Source organism: Benincasa hispida, chromosome 12 (assembly GCF_027475165.1).
Source record: "Benincasa hispida cultivar pf3 chromosome 12, pf3_genome.v1.1, whole genome shotgun sequence".
Classification (NCBI taxonomy): domain Eukaryota; kingdom Viridiplantae; phylum Streptophyta; class Magnoliopsida; order Cucurbitales; family Cucurbitaceae; genus Benincasa; species Benincasa hispida.
In genome coordinates this window covers 44,977,639-44,990,529 of record NC_143489.1, presented here as the reverse complement: position 1 = coordinate 44,990,529, position 12,891 = coordinate 44,977,639, and positions in this window count along the sequence as shown.

The window sequence follows — 12,891 nt, the reverse complement described above, 5'->3', positions numbered from 1 at the left end:
CCCTAGAATTTAGATTCAATTTACAGCTCAGATTACTAATAGTTCTAAACCTTATTTTGAGATACTTCCTTATAAAAACATATTCTAAAATATCTTAGGAAGTCTACCCTAAAGTTTTGAGCTTAGAATTTCTCGTGGTTTGGCCGAAATCACAGAATCGCCAAGACTGGCCCAAGCTTATTTGATAGCCTGACCCTTTTGTCTTCTTCTCAGTTTCCAGCCTGATCCCTTCAAGCTTTTTCTCTGGCAGCCCTACCCTGAAAACTAGACTTCTAGAGCTTTCAGGTGGCTTTAGAATCACTCCAAACGCACGAGTAAATTGGGAGAACTCTTCGTCCCAAGTTGATACTGCTTTCCAGACTTCACTGTCCAATGTGTCCTCTTTGAAATTCTATGACCAACGCATGGATTTTGCTCTCAACGCAAGGTTTCCTCAACGTTCCCACTCTTCTTAAATGTATTTTGAGTTTTGATCTGAAAAATGAAGTCTTTGGCCCTATTTATAGGCATCCAAATCTTCTTCAAATTCGACTCCTCCTACTTGGCTGCATGTCCAAGTGTTTCCATCTCACACTACCAACACATCTTTTTTATCAACGCAATCTAAGTGTCTTCCTCCTATATAGCCAATGCATGAGCCTCAAATTGCATGTCCTCAGATGCAACCACCTCAAATTCTTCAGGCTTAAGGCTTCCTCCCAAGAAGGTACATGGTTTGATTATGTCCTTTAGATGATCTCATCCTTTATATGCATCCAACTCTTGGATGCTCAACACATAGTCCATAAACAATGCATAGCCTATAATCAATGCATAGCAGGCCACTTACTACCATTGCAATCCAACTTAGCCATCACAAGAGCTAGCCATCACCAATGCATAGGGTGATCGCCCATCCTCGACGCATGGCTCACTAGGTAGCATCGCCCGACTTGCTTGGCATGGGCGCATGGTGTTGGCCATCGACGCATGGGCATGCTACATAGGCTGGCCGCTCGACACATAGGCATGCTGCATAGGCTGGCCATTGCTCGTTCGCTCGACCGCATGGCTCAGCTTGGTCGCATAGGTTGTGTGCTTGGCTGCATGGTGTCACGGTCATGCTTGTCTAGGGCCTGTTGCCCATGGCCGCATGCCCAATCCAACCCCCTTCTAGCATACTTTCATATCTTGTATTGTATTAGCTTAGTTAGCTTGCTTTCTTTACATTTTCATTGTAAGTGACCACTCGCCCTTTTGCATATGCAAGGGCGCCAGTTGGCTTTTTGTTCAGAATGCACTATATGGGGATAAGACTAACCATCACTTCCTCATACCCGAAGTAGTACTCTATAAAGTTGTTGTTGTTGCTTATTGCTTTCTAGTCTACTACAATCTTTCTTTCTTTATTCACACTCACAAAAACTTCTTATGAAAACCTTTTCTCCAAACCCGTTTTCTAAAATCGTTTTCCTAAAACGGGGGTGGAAGTTGCGAGAGGCACTCGGTGTGCCACGACAGTCCGTATTCGAGTTGGCTAACTTGTTCATGAGCGGGAACAAGTGCCGCACAATCGCTAAGAGAAGCTTCCGAAAGAGCGATTGTGACAGTTGGTATCAGAGCCAGGTTGGCTTACAGAGGGAAGGTCAGTGATCATGTCGGCGACGAAGAACCTAAACAAGTCCCATGTGGACAGATTGGTAGAGATGAAAGAGTAAATGCTCTACCTGAGAGAGGTCTCGGATAATGTCCGTTTCCTAGAGACTCGGCTACAAGAAGTTGCTGAGAAAGCCGATGGAATTGATGCAATAGTAGGCCGCCTAGACGGATTACCCGTCAGAGAATTGATGATGAGGGTAGAGACCCTCGAGACTAAAACAGCACGGTCCGACAGCTTTGAACGAGGCGATAGCTCATCGAGCTCTGTTGCCCACATAGAGGAGCGTGTCGAAGAGCTGGACAGCTCTCAAAAAGCAATACTTCAGATGGTAACCGATTTATCTGAAGACTTTCGGTCAGCCCTTGACGTCGTCAGAGCTGAGATAGCGGATGTGAGTGCTAGGGTGAATCTCATCATCCGAGCGGTAGGGAACCAAGCCCCATCTAGGGGAGTGGCAGTAAGCAGAATAAAAATCCCAGAACCGAAACCCTTCTGTGGGGTACGAGAAGCGAAAGCCCTGGAAAATTTTATCTTCGACCTTGAGCAATACTTCAAGGCGACGAACATAGTGACTGAAGAGTCGAAAATCACACTAGCAACGATGCATCTAGTTGAAGATGCAAAACTGTGGTGGAGATCACAGTTTACAGACATACAGGAAGGACGATGCACTATTGATACTTGGGATAGATTGAAACAAGAACTTTGCTCGCAGTTCTTCCCTGAAAAATGTCGAGATCTTGGCTCGGCGAAAAATCTGAGAGCTGAAGCAAACAGGTAACATCAGGGACTACGTAAAATAGTTTGCAGGACTCATATTGGACATACGAGATATGTCTGAAAAAGACAAGGTCTTTTGCTTTGTTGAAGGGCTGAAACCGTGGGCGAAATCAAAACTATATGAATAGAGAGTACAGGATCTCCCCTCTGCCTATGCGGCAGCTGAACGGCTATACGATCTTAACACTGACTCACAAGATGTGAGGATGAGTCAACTTCCTCAAATGGAGGAAACAAAAACAGTCGTTCCAATCCTCCCAGACCTGGGGGAGGAGACAAGAACACAGGGGGGACCGTAAATCATCCCAACCGAGATCAGGAAACAACTGGCGGGGGCCGTCGCAACAGCATAACAATTACAATCGCCCTCTGTCTTGTTTCATATGTAGAGGGCCACACAGGGCGGGCAAATGTCCAAATCGAACCGCGTTCAATGCTTTTCAAGCCACGTTAGGAGACGGTAACTGAGACAGCTGCAGAAATTGAGAATCCCAGGATGGAGGCATTGAAATTCTTATCTGCGCTCCAGAAGAAAATGGGAAAGGCAACGGAGCCACTAGAGAAAGGACTCATGTATGTGGATGAAAGCTGTGAATTCCGCAGCCCTACCGATTACGGGGATAGCGAAGAGAACTCCGGTGATGTTAGGAGACTGGAAGGGCTTCGTTGACTTCGTGATTGTCAAGATGGATGATTTCAACGTGGTATTGGGGATGGAATTCCTACTTGAACATAAAGTCATACCAATGCCCCTCGCTAAATGTTTACTCATTACCGGATCTACATCCACCGTGGTCCAAGCCAGTATCAAGCAGCCAAATGGGGTGAGAATGATCTCAGCCCTCCAATTGAAGAGAGGCCTGGCCCATGACGAACACACGTTCATGGCCATCCCAATAGAATCAGTTGAGTCCACTAAAGAGGAGATCCCCCAAGACGTTCTATTTGTCTTGGAAGAGTATCGGGATGTCATGCCGAAAAGTTTGCCCAAGTCCTTACCCCCACGAAAGGGAATTGACCATGAGATTGAGTTGTTACTAGGGGCAAAGCCGCCTGCCAAGAATGCATATCGGATGGCCCCGCCAGAATTGGCTTAACTTCGAAAACAGTTAGATGAGTTATTAGATGCAGGATTTATCAGACCGGCAAAGGCCCCTTACGGAGCCCCAGTACTGTTCCAGAAGAAGAAGGATGGGAGCCTCCGGTTGTGCATCGACTATCGAGCCTTGAATAAGCTCATAGTTCGCAACAAATATCCCCTTCCTATCATTACTGACTTATTTGATCAACTTCACGGTGCTAAGTATTTCTCGAAGCTAGACCTACGGTCTAGATATTATCAGGTCTGAATTGCTGAAGGAGACGAACCTAAGACGACCTGTGTCACGAGATATGGGGCCTTCGAATTCCTCGTGATACCCTTTGGCCTCACCAATGCTCCAACAACTTTCTGTACCTTAATGAACCAAGTGTTTCATGAATACCTCAACAAATTCGTCGTAGTATATCTTGATGACATTGTGGTCTATAGTGCCTCGCTGGAGGACCATCGACATCACCTCCAACTAGTCTTCGAAAAGCTGAGAAAAAATCAGTTGTATGTAAAGAGAGAGAAGTGCTCCTTTGCCCAAGAGCGCATAAATTTCCTCGGCCACGTGATTAAGTGTGGTTGGATTGGTATAAAAGAGGGCAAGGTGGCCGCGATTAGAGATTGGAGGGTACCATCATCCGTGACCGAACTACAATCCTTCCTCGGACTAGCCAACTACTATAGGCAGTTCGTAAAAGGATTCTCGAGAAGAACAGGGCCATTAACCGAACTATTGAAGAAGGATAGCCAGTAGAGCTAGACTCCTGAATGTCAAGCCGCCTTTGAGGGCTTGAAGAAAGTGATGATTGAGGGGCCGGTTCTCAAAATTGCCGACGTGACCAAGCCATTTGAAGTAGAGACTGATGCTTCTGACTTCGCGTTGGGCGGTGTCCTCCTCCAAGACGGACACCCCATCGCGTATGAGAGTAGGAAACTAAATGATGCCGAACAAAGGTATGCCGCCTCCGAGAAAGAGATGTTAGCAGTAGTTCACTACTTGAGGGCCTGAAGACAGTATCTCTTGGGGGCCAAGTTCGTGGTCAAGACCGATAACAACTCCATTTGTCACTTCTTCAACCAACCGAAGTTGTCATTGAAACAGGCACGGTGGTAGGAGTGTCTAGCGATGTTTGACTTCCAATTTGAACATAGACCGGGGAAAAGTAACCAAGCAGCTGATGCTCTTAGCCGAAAGAGTGAACATGCGGCCCTGTGCATGTTCGCTCGCCTACAAGCAAGTACGTTGAGTGCAACAGTACGAGAAACTGTCAAAACTCACTTGACAAATGACACAGCGGCGCAGGCCATCCTACAGTTGGCCAGAGAGGGGAAGACACGCCAGTTCTGGGTGGAAGATGATCTACTATACACCAAAGGCAATCGCCTCTACATCCCCAGATCCGAGGAGTTACGAAGGTCGCTGATGAAGGAGTGTCACGACACACCGTGGGCAGGACATAATGGTTGGCAGAGGACTTATGCCCTTTTGAAACAAAGCTACTATTGGCCAAGCCTTCGAGACGATGTCATGCAATTTACCAAGACTTGCCTTGTCTGCCAACAAGATAAGGTCGAAAGGGCGAAATTAGCGGGTCTGCTGGAACCCCTACCTGTGCCCTCTAGACCATGGGAGAGCGTGTCTCTCGACTTCATCACCCATTTGCCCAAGGTGGGAGAGTTCGAATCGATCCTTGTTATCATCGACCGGTTCTCAAAATATGCCACTTTCGTCCCAACGCCGAAAATGTGCACAGCCGTGATGACTGCCCAGCTGTTCTTCAAACACATCGTGAAATTATGGGGCGTCCCCGCGAGCATTGTTAGCGATCGGGACGGAAGATTCACTGGGACATTCTGGACAGAACTGTTCAAAATATTGGGGTCAACACTGAATATCTCCTCTAGCTATCATCCCCAAACTGACGGCCAGACGGAACGCTTCAACAGTATGCTCGAGGAATATCTGCGTCACTTTATCGACGCTAGGCAGAAGAACTGGGTCCAGTTGTTAGATGTGGCTCAGTTCAGCTTCAATAGCCAGCAGAGTTCCGCGACCGGAAAAACGCCCTTCGAAGTGGTGTGCGGTAGACAGCCACTCATGCCACACTTGGTGGACCACCCTTATGCAGGCAAAAGTCCTCAGGCACATAACTTCACTAAAGAGTGGAGCAAAACCTCTGAGATAGCTCGCGCCTACCTAGAAAGAGCATCAAGAAGGATGAAGAAGTGGGCTGATAAGAAGCGGAGGGCCCTCGAGTTTCAAGCCGGGGACAAGGTCCTGATCAAGCTACGACCGGAACAGTTTCGTTTCCGAGGCCAGAGAGAACAACGGCTAGTAAGGAAATATGAAGGTCCAGTGGAGGTAATTGAGAAGGTCGGGAGAACCTCATATAGGGTTCAGTTACCCTCATGGGTGAAGATTCGTCCTATCATCCATGTGAGTATCCTGAAGCCCTATCATCCCGATCCCGAGGATGAACAGCAAAACATGCTAAGGCGCCCACCGGTCATGATGAAGAGTTCTGCTGAGAAAGAAGTTGCACAAATCCTGGATAAACGTACGCACCGTATTGGAAGACCCAGACGAGAACTGACAAAGCTCTTAGTGAAATGGAAGGATCTCCCCGATGAAGAGATCAGTTGGGAGCGGGCCGAAGATTTGAAGAATGCAGCTCCAGCCATCGCAGATTTTGAACAAGGTCAGTTGATGGGGACGTCAACCAATTAAGTGGGGGAGAATGTCACGGTCATGCTTGTCTAGGGCCTGTTGCCCATGGCCGCATGCCCAATCCAACCCCTTCTAGCATACTTTCATATCTTGTATTGTATTAGCTTAGTTAGCTTGCTTTCTTTACATTTTCATTGTAAGTGACCACTCGCCCTTTTGCATATGCAAGGGCGCCAGTTGGCTTTTTGTTCAGAATGCACTATATGGGGATAAGACTAACCATCACTTCCTCATACCCGGAGTAGTACTTTATAAAGCTGTTGTTGTTGCTTATTGCTTTCTAGTCTACTACAATCTTTCTTTCTTTATTCACACTCACAAAAACTTCTTACAAAAACCTTTTCTCCAAACCCATTTTCTAAAATCGTTTTCCCTAAAACGGGGGTGGAGGTTGTGAGAGGCACTCGGTGTGCCACCGGCAGTCCGTATTCGAGTTGGCTGACTTGTTCGTGAGCGGGAACAAGTGTCGCACAATCACTAAGAAAAGCTTCCGAAAGAGCGATTGTGACACATGGCAGGGGGTTCGATGCAGGCCACTCGGCAGGGCTCTTCGACGCATAGACATGGTCGCTCGGTCAGGGCGCTTACTGCACGACATGGCCGCTTGACGCATGATAGGGACGTCTGGCCGAGGCTGCTCGATGCATTGGGAAGGGGCGTTTGGCCGAGGCTACTTGACGCATGGCAGAGGCATTTGGCAACGCTTGGCCTGCTCGACGCATAGGCTGCCTTCCAATGCATCAGCTCCATTTTTCTTCCTTCAGCCGCATGCCATCACCAACAACCCTTCCAACGCATCAACACACCCTTCCAACGCATCCCACACAAAATTCTATACTTAGCCAAATTTTCAAATTTTTCCCAAAAGTCAAGCTTCCAAATTTCCTCTTTTCTTCTAATTTCCTCTCTTTTCTCTACCATTACACACTAGTTTCAATATCAACCTACTCACCACACTAGTCTTAGTAGGGAATGTACTCAAGTAGAGAAATTAGGATTCGAGGTTCACATTAGAAATGGGCATGGGCGCAGGTGGGCGAGGTTGGTCATGGGTGGGCAAGGCTGGTGGGTGGGCAAGGCTGGACGGGCTGAGGCATTATGAGGGGCGCTGGCACGGCAGGAGGTGCGCTGGTGGGGCTGGCAGCCTTAGGGTGGTGGCTGGCCTGCTGCTACCTTGTTCGAGAAAACACTAGTTTCACTTTAACCAACTTTTAACCAAACTTAAAGCGAAACCTTGCACATACTTCCTTCATGAAATATGTTAAAAAAACCTTTAAGCTATCTAACCTCAAAATTACAACTCTTAAATCATATTCTAGAGCTCAAAATCTCTCCTGGACTACACCTTACTCGGATTTAGTAGTTTTTCAGGCAATCTTCACTATTTTCACGATTTCTCCAGTTTTCCGATCTTAAATCACTTGAGCAGCCCTAGAATAGACTCACAACACTATAAGCTTTAATCTGGTTTAAATATGGAAGCTTTTGCACGAGTATTTTTAGAGATCTATCGCATTCTTCAGACCCTAAGTTTCTGGCCGAAGCTGCACACTTTTTCCTCCAATCAAAGTCCTCCACCCAGCTGCTTGTTTTCCCTACTACGTGGCTTTTTATTCATTTTCCTTTGTAGCCTTGCAAGAAGTATCAAGTTAAATTAATTTTATATTTTAGCAAATTAATCCAAAAATGTTTTATAAAAACCAAACAACTCTAACACCCCTCTCAGCCAACTTGCATTTGCTACAAAAATTTTTCTTTCTTTCCTTGTAACCCTTAGCCAATAACAAATCATTTGCTATCGGAGCAATCAGAGCTCATTTGCGATTGGAGCTCATTTGCTGCCCAAATGGCCCCGCGGGGGTGTCACGAGGCCTTGCTAGGGTGTCGCGGTGCCTTGCCAGGGTGTCGCGGGGCAGGGCTAGAGGCCCAATTTATGCTTCCGAACCACCCGTCACGAAAAAGCACGAAAATGGACACAAGGGTAAAGAATGATGAAAAAAGTCGTGCACCAGACGATTTTGGGAACGGGGCTCGTTTGGTGCCCCAAACGGCCCTTGGGGCTCTGGGGCCCACTTTTCTCTCTCGAACCATCCGACACAAAAATGCGCAAAAACGGACCCAGGGGTTAAGAACGATAAAAAAAAGTCGTGTGCCAGACGATTTTGGGAACGAAGCTCGTTTGGTGCCCAAACGAACCCCGGGGCCCCGCGGGCTACGTCGGGGGGCCGTTTTTTGTGCGTGAACCTTCCGGAGCGAAAAAGCATGAAAATGGACCCAGGGGTTAAGATTGATGATAAAAGTTTGGGTGCCAGACCGTTTTACAAACGGAGGTCATTTGGTGCCCCAACCAGACCCCTACGCAGTGGGGCGCACTTTTTGCTCCAACCTTCCGACACGAAAATGCACGAAAACGAACCCAAGGGTTAAGAACCATGAAAAAAAGGCGTGCGCCAGATGGTTTTGCGATCGAAGCTCGTTTGGTGCCCCAAACGGCCCCCGGGGCCCTGCAGGGGTGTCGTAGTGCCTTACTGGGGTATCACATGGCTTGGTTGGGGTGTCAAATGGCTTGGCTGGGGTGTCGCGGTGCAGGGCCACGGGGCCCAATTTTTGCTCCTGAATCTTCCGACACGAAAAAGCGCGAAAACGGACAGTTGTTAAGAACGATGAAAAAAGCCGTGTGCCATACGGTTTTGTGAACGAAGCTCGTTGGCCCACTTTTCACTTCCAAACCTTCCGACACGAAAATGCGCAAAAGCGAACCCAGGGATTAAGAACGATGAAAAAAAGTCGTGTGCCAAATGGTTTTGAGAACGGAGCTCGTTTGGTGCCCCAAACGGCCCCCGGGGCCCTGCGGCTGTACCGGGGGCCGTTTTTTGTGCGCGAACCTTCCGAAGCGAAAAAGTGCAAAAAAAAACCCAAAGGTTAAGAATGATGATAAAAAGTCATGTGCTCATTTTGCGAACGGAGGTCGTTTGGTGCCCCAAATGACCCTTGGGACCGTGGGGCCCACTTTTTGCTCCCGAATCTTCCAGCGCAAAAATGCACGAAAACGGACCCAGTAGTTAAGAACCATGAGAAAAAGGTGTCTGTCAGACGGTTTTGTGATCGGAGCTCGTTTGGTGCCCCAAATGACCCCCAGGGCCCCGCGGGTGTGTCACGGTGCCTTGTTGGGGTATCGTACGACACTGTTGGGGTGTCGCGGGGTAGGGCCACGGGGCCTAATTTTTGCTCCCGAACCTTCCGTCACGAAAAAGCTTGAAAACGAACATAGGTGTTAAGAACAATGAAAACAAGCCATGTGCCAGACGGTTTTGGGAACGAAACTCATTTGGTGCCCCAAATGGCCCCCAGGGCCCACTTTTCGCTCCCGAACCTTCCGGCACGAAAATGCACAAAAACGGACTCAGGGGTTAAGAACGATGAAAAAAAGTCGTGTGCCATACGATTTTGGGAACGAAGCTCGTTTGGTGTCCCAAACGGCGCCCGGGACCCTGCGGGCTTCGCCGGGGGGCCGTTTTTTGTGCGCGAACCTTCCGCAGTGAAAAAGTGCAAAAACGAACCCAGGGGTTAAGAATGATGATAAAAAGTCGTGTGTCAGATGGTTTTGTGAATGGAGGTCGTTTAGTGCCCCAAACGGCCCCCGGGGCCGTGGGGCCCACTTTTTCTCTTGAACCTTCCGGCGCGAAAATGCGCGAAAATGAACCCAGGGATTAAGAACCATGAAAAAGAGGCGTGTGCCAGACGGTTTTGCAATCAGAGCTCATTTGGTGGCCCAAACGGCCTCCGTAGCCCCGCAGGGGTGTCGCGGTGCCTTGCTAGGGTGTCGCATGGCACTACTGGGGTGTCGCGGGGCAGGGTCACGGGGCCAAATTTTTGCTCTCGAACATTCCGTCATGAAAAAGTGCGAAAACGGACATAGAGGTTAAGAACGATGAAAAAAAGCCGTATGCCAGACGATTTTGGGAACAGAGCTCGTTAAGTTGCCCCAAATGGCCCCTGGGGCCTCAGGGCCCACTTTTCGCAAAAATGGACCCAGGGTTAAAACGATGAAAAAAAGTCATGTGCTAGACGGTTTTGGGAATGGAGCTCGTTTGGTATCCCAAATGGCCCCCGAGGCCCCGGGAGCTGCGTCGGGGGGCCGTTTTTTGTGCGCAAACCTTCGGATTGAAAAAGCACGAAAATAGACCCAGGGATTAAGAATGATGATAAAAAGTCGTGTGCCAGACGGTTTTGCAAACGGAGGTCGTTTGGCTTTCCTTCCTTATCTTTCTAAAGTTTAATTCAAAATGAGGGTTTTTTTGGTAATTGACTCTTAATTTTGTAAATATATGAAACTAATTTGTCCATACATGTAAAAAATAGGGGAAATTTGGACAATTAGTCAATTTTAGACATTTAAAATGTTAAATGACCCATTTTTTAAAGAAAAATATCAAATGACCTTCTGCTGATGTCAGGTGAGTGAAGTTACAACTATATCCTTGATTTATTTCTTCCTCTCCTTCTTTAATACCTCTTTCCTTCTTATGTACGACCACAACTTCTCCAATGGACCAACTTCGACAAAACTTTCTTGTTTTCTTTTCCCTTATTTTTCTTATTTTTCAGCGGACCAACTTCGGTGAAAACTCTTTTTTTTCCCTCTTTTCTTCTTCTTCTTCTACGAAAATCAACACTCCCTACTTGACGAAAAAGAAAAGATTAAGAATATGAAATGACGAGAATTGCGTACCTGGAAGGGAGAGAACAATGACATTGAATATGATTAATATGCAATGAGCCCTCCCAAGAGAGAGCGTGCAAGAGAGAGTGAGAGATATAGAGAGAGAAGAGTGATGTATGAGTGAGGAAAGAGAGACAGAAGATATAGAGAGAGAAAGTGATTTATGAGTGAGAAAAGAAAGAGGAGAGATATAGGAGGGAAAGTGATTTATGAGTGAAAAAGGAAGAGCGAGAGATATAGAGATAGAAGTGATTTATGAGTGAGAAAAGGAAGAGAAAGAGCCAGGAAACCGAGAATGAGACCAAAATCGAGAGAGCAAAAGTATAACGACCCAACTTTCGGATGTGACTTTATGCATGCATAGGCTTGACAATACATTTTTTTCCAAAGAATAATAAAATAAAAAAGATAAAATTTTTATTTAATTTAAATAATGCTAAATAAAGTTGAGCAAACATACAAAAAATTATCGTTCGGGGTACCCCTAACCCAACTTTAAAATGAATAACAATTAAATAAATCAATGAATATTTCATAAGATTCTAAAACGCCTAACTCCTAAACCAGACTCTAATATATGAGACCTAAGTGCGGAAGCAGTAAATCATCCAAATGGTCAGGTCATGGATCTCTCTTGTTATGCACTGGTCTATCGTTACCCTTACCTGAAAAATATGAAAAGAAAAGGATAAGTATAAAAATATACTCAGTAAGCAACCCACTACTGGGCTCACTCAGTGGTTGTTAGTCTTTCCATTGGACCAAAGTGCACAAAAGCATCATAGGCCTGCATAAGGGGCGAACCCAAAGGCACACTTTCAAAAGTAGTGACCCCCAGGGGTCACAAACATAAACATAAGTGGTGATCCCAAAAGGACACCGTACGTAAGCATAGGGTGTAACCCGAAGGCTCACAACATGCGATGTACATAGCCCAATGGCAACACTAACAGTCACTGGAATTTCAAACAGACATAAGCATGCAAACAAGGTCATAAATCATGCTAAGATCATCCAATAGTTCACCATTTATCCATCCAACAAACTTTTCAACGACATACAATATTGACACACAGTGGCATAAGTGTAAGCTTTCAAAATTTTCATTAACCAGCAGGCACATCAAAATATTTCTTTCCAACTAAGGAACCAGTAACACATGCTTAGGATTGAGGGCAAACCGATAGTAAACTACTTACCTCGAATTTATGCCGAACAATTAGCAAACAAAACTCCAACTATCAATCAAATCCCTCTTTGACTTGAGTCGAATGCTCGAATTTCCTTAGAATAAACCAATTTAATGTCAATCCTTATAAACACAACCTAACTCACCCAAAATACACCAAAAGTCTCCAAACCACTTACCCAAAAATGTCGACTTAACCAAAACTACACCTGAGCTCCAAGTACGAAATCCAAACCAGTCATAAGCAAAACTGAAAGGTTTCAAAACTCAATCTTAAAATCCAATTAACACAAATATTCACCAAACCAATTGGGGAAAATAAGATTTAAATCAGAACACCTATTATAGCTTACCAAAAGGCGCCCAAAAAAAAAAAAATCTTTAAGCCCCGAATTGAGCAACAACGCATCCTGAGTAAACTTAAATCATACCAAAATCGATAGGCATTCAAAACCCATTAACTAAAAACCAAAAACCAAGTTCCTAGTAGAACAGAAGAGGTCGGCGACTAGCGGATGACAAGAATGGGAACGGAAAATCGAAGAAACTCGACTGGCAGAAAATAGCGATCGAGCGACGTAGCCGATGAAGGGCAGCAGTCGAGCGACTGGAAGGAAGAAGAAGGAGAGAAAAAAAATAGAATTCTATTTTCTTCTTTTCTCTACACGCAAACCAAGGGCTCATTAACTCCACATTTATAACCATCTGTTACCCCACTAAACCCTAACTCCTCCTCCCTTTT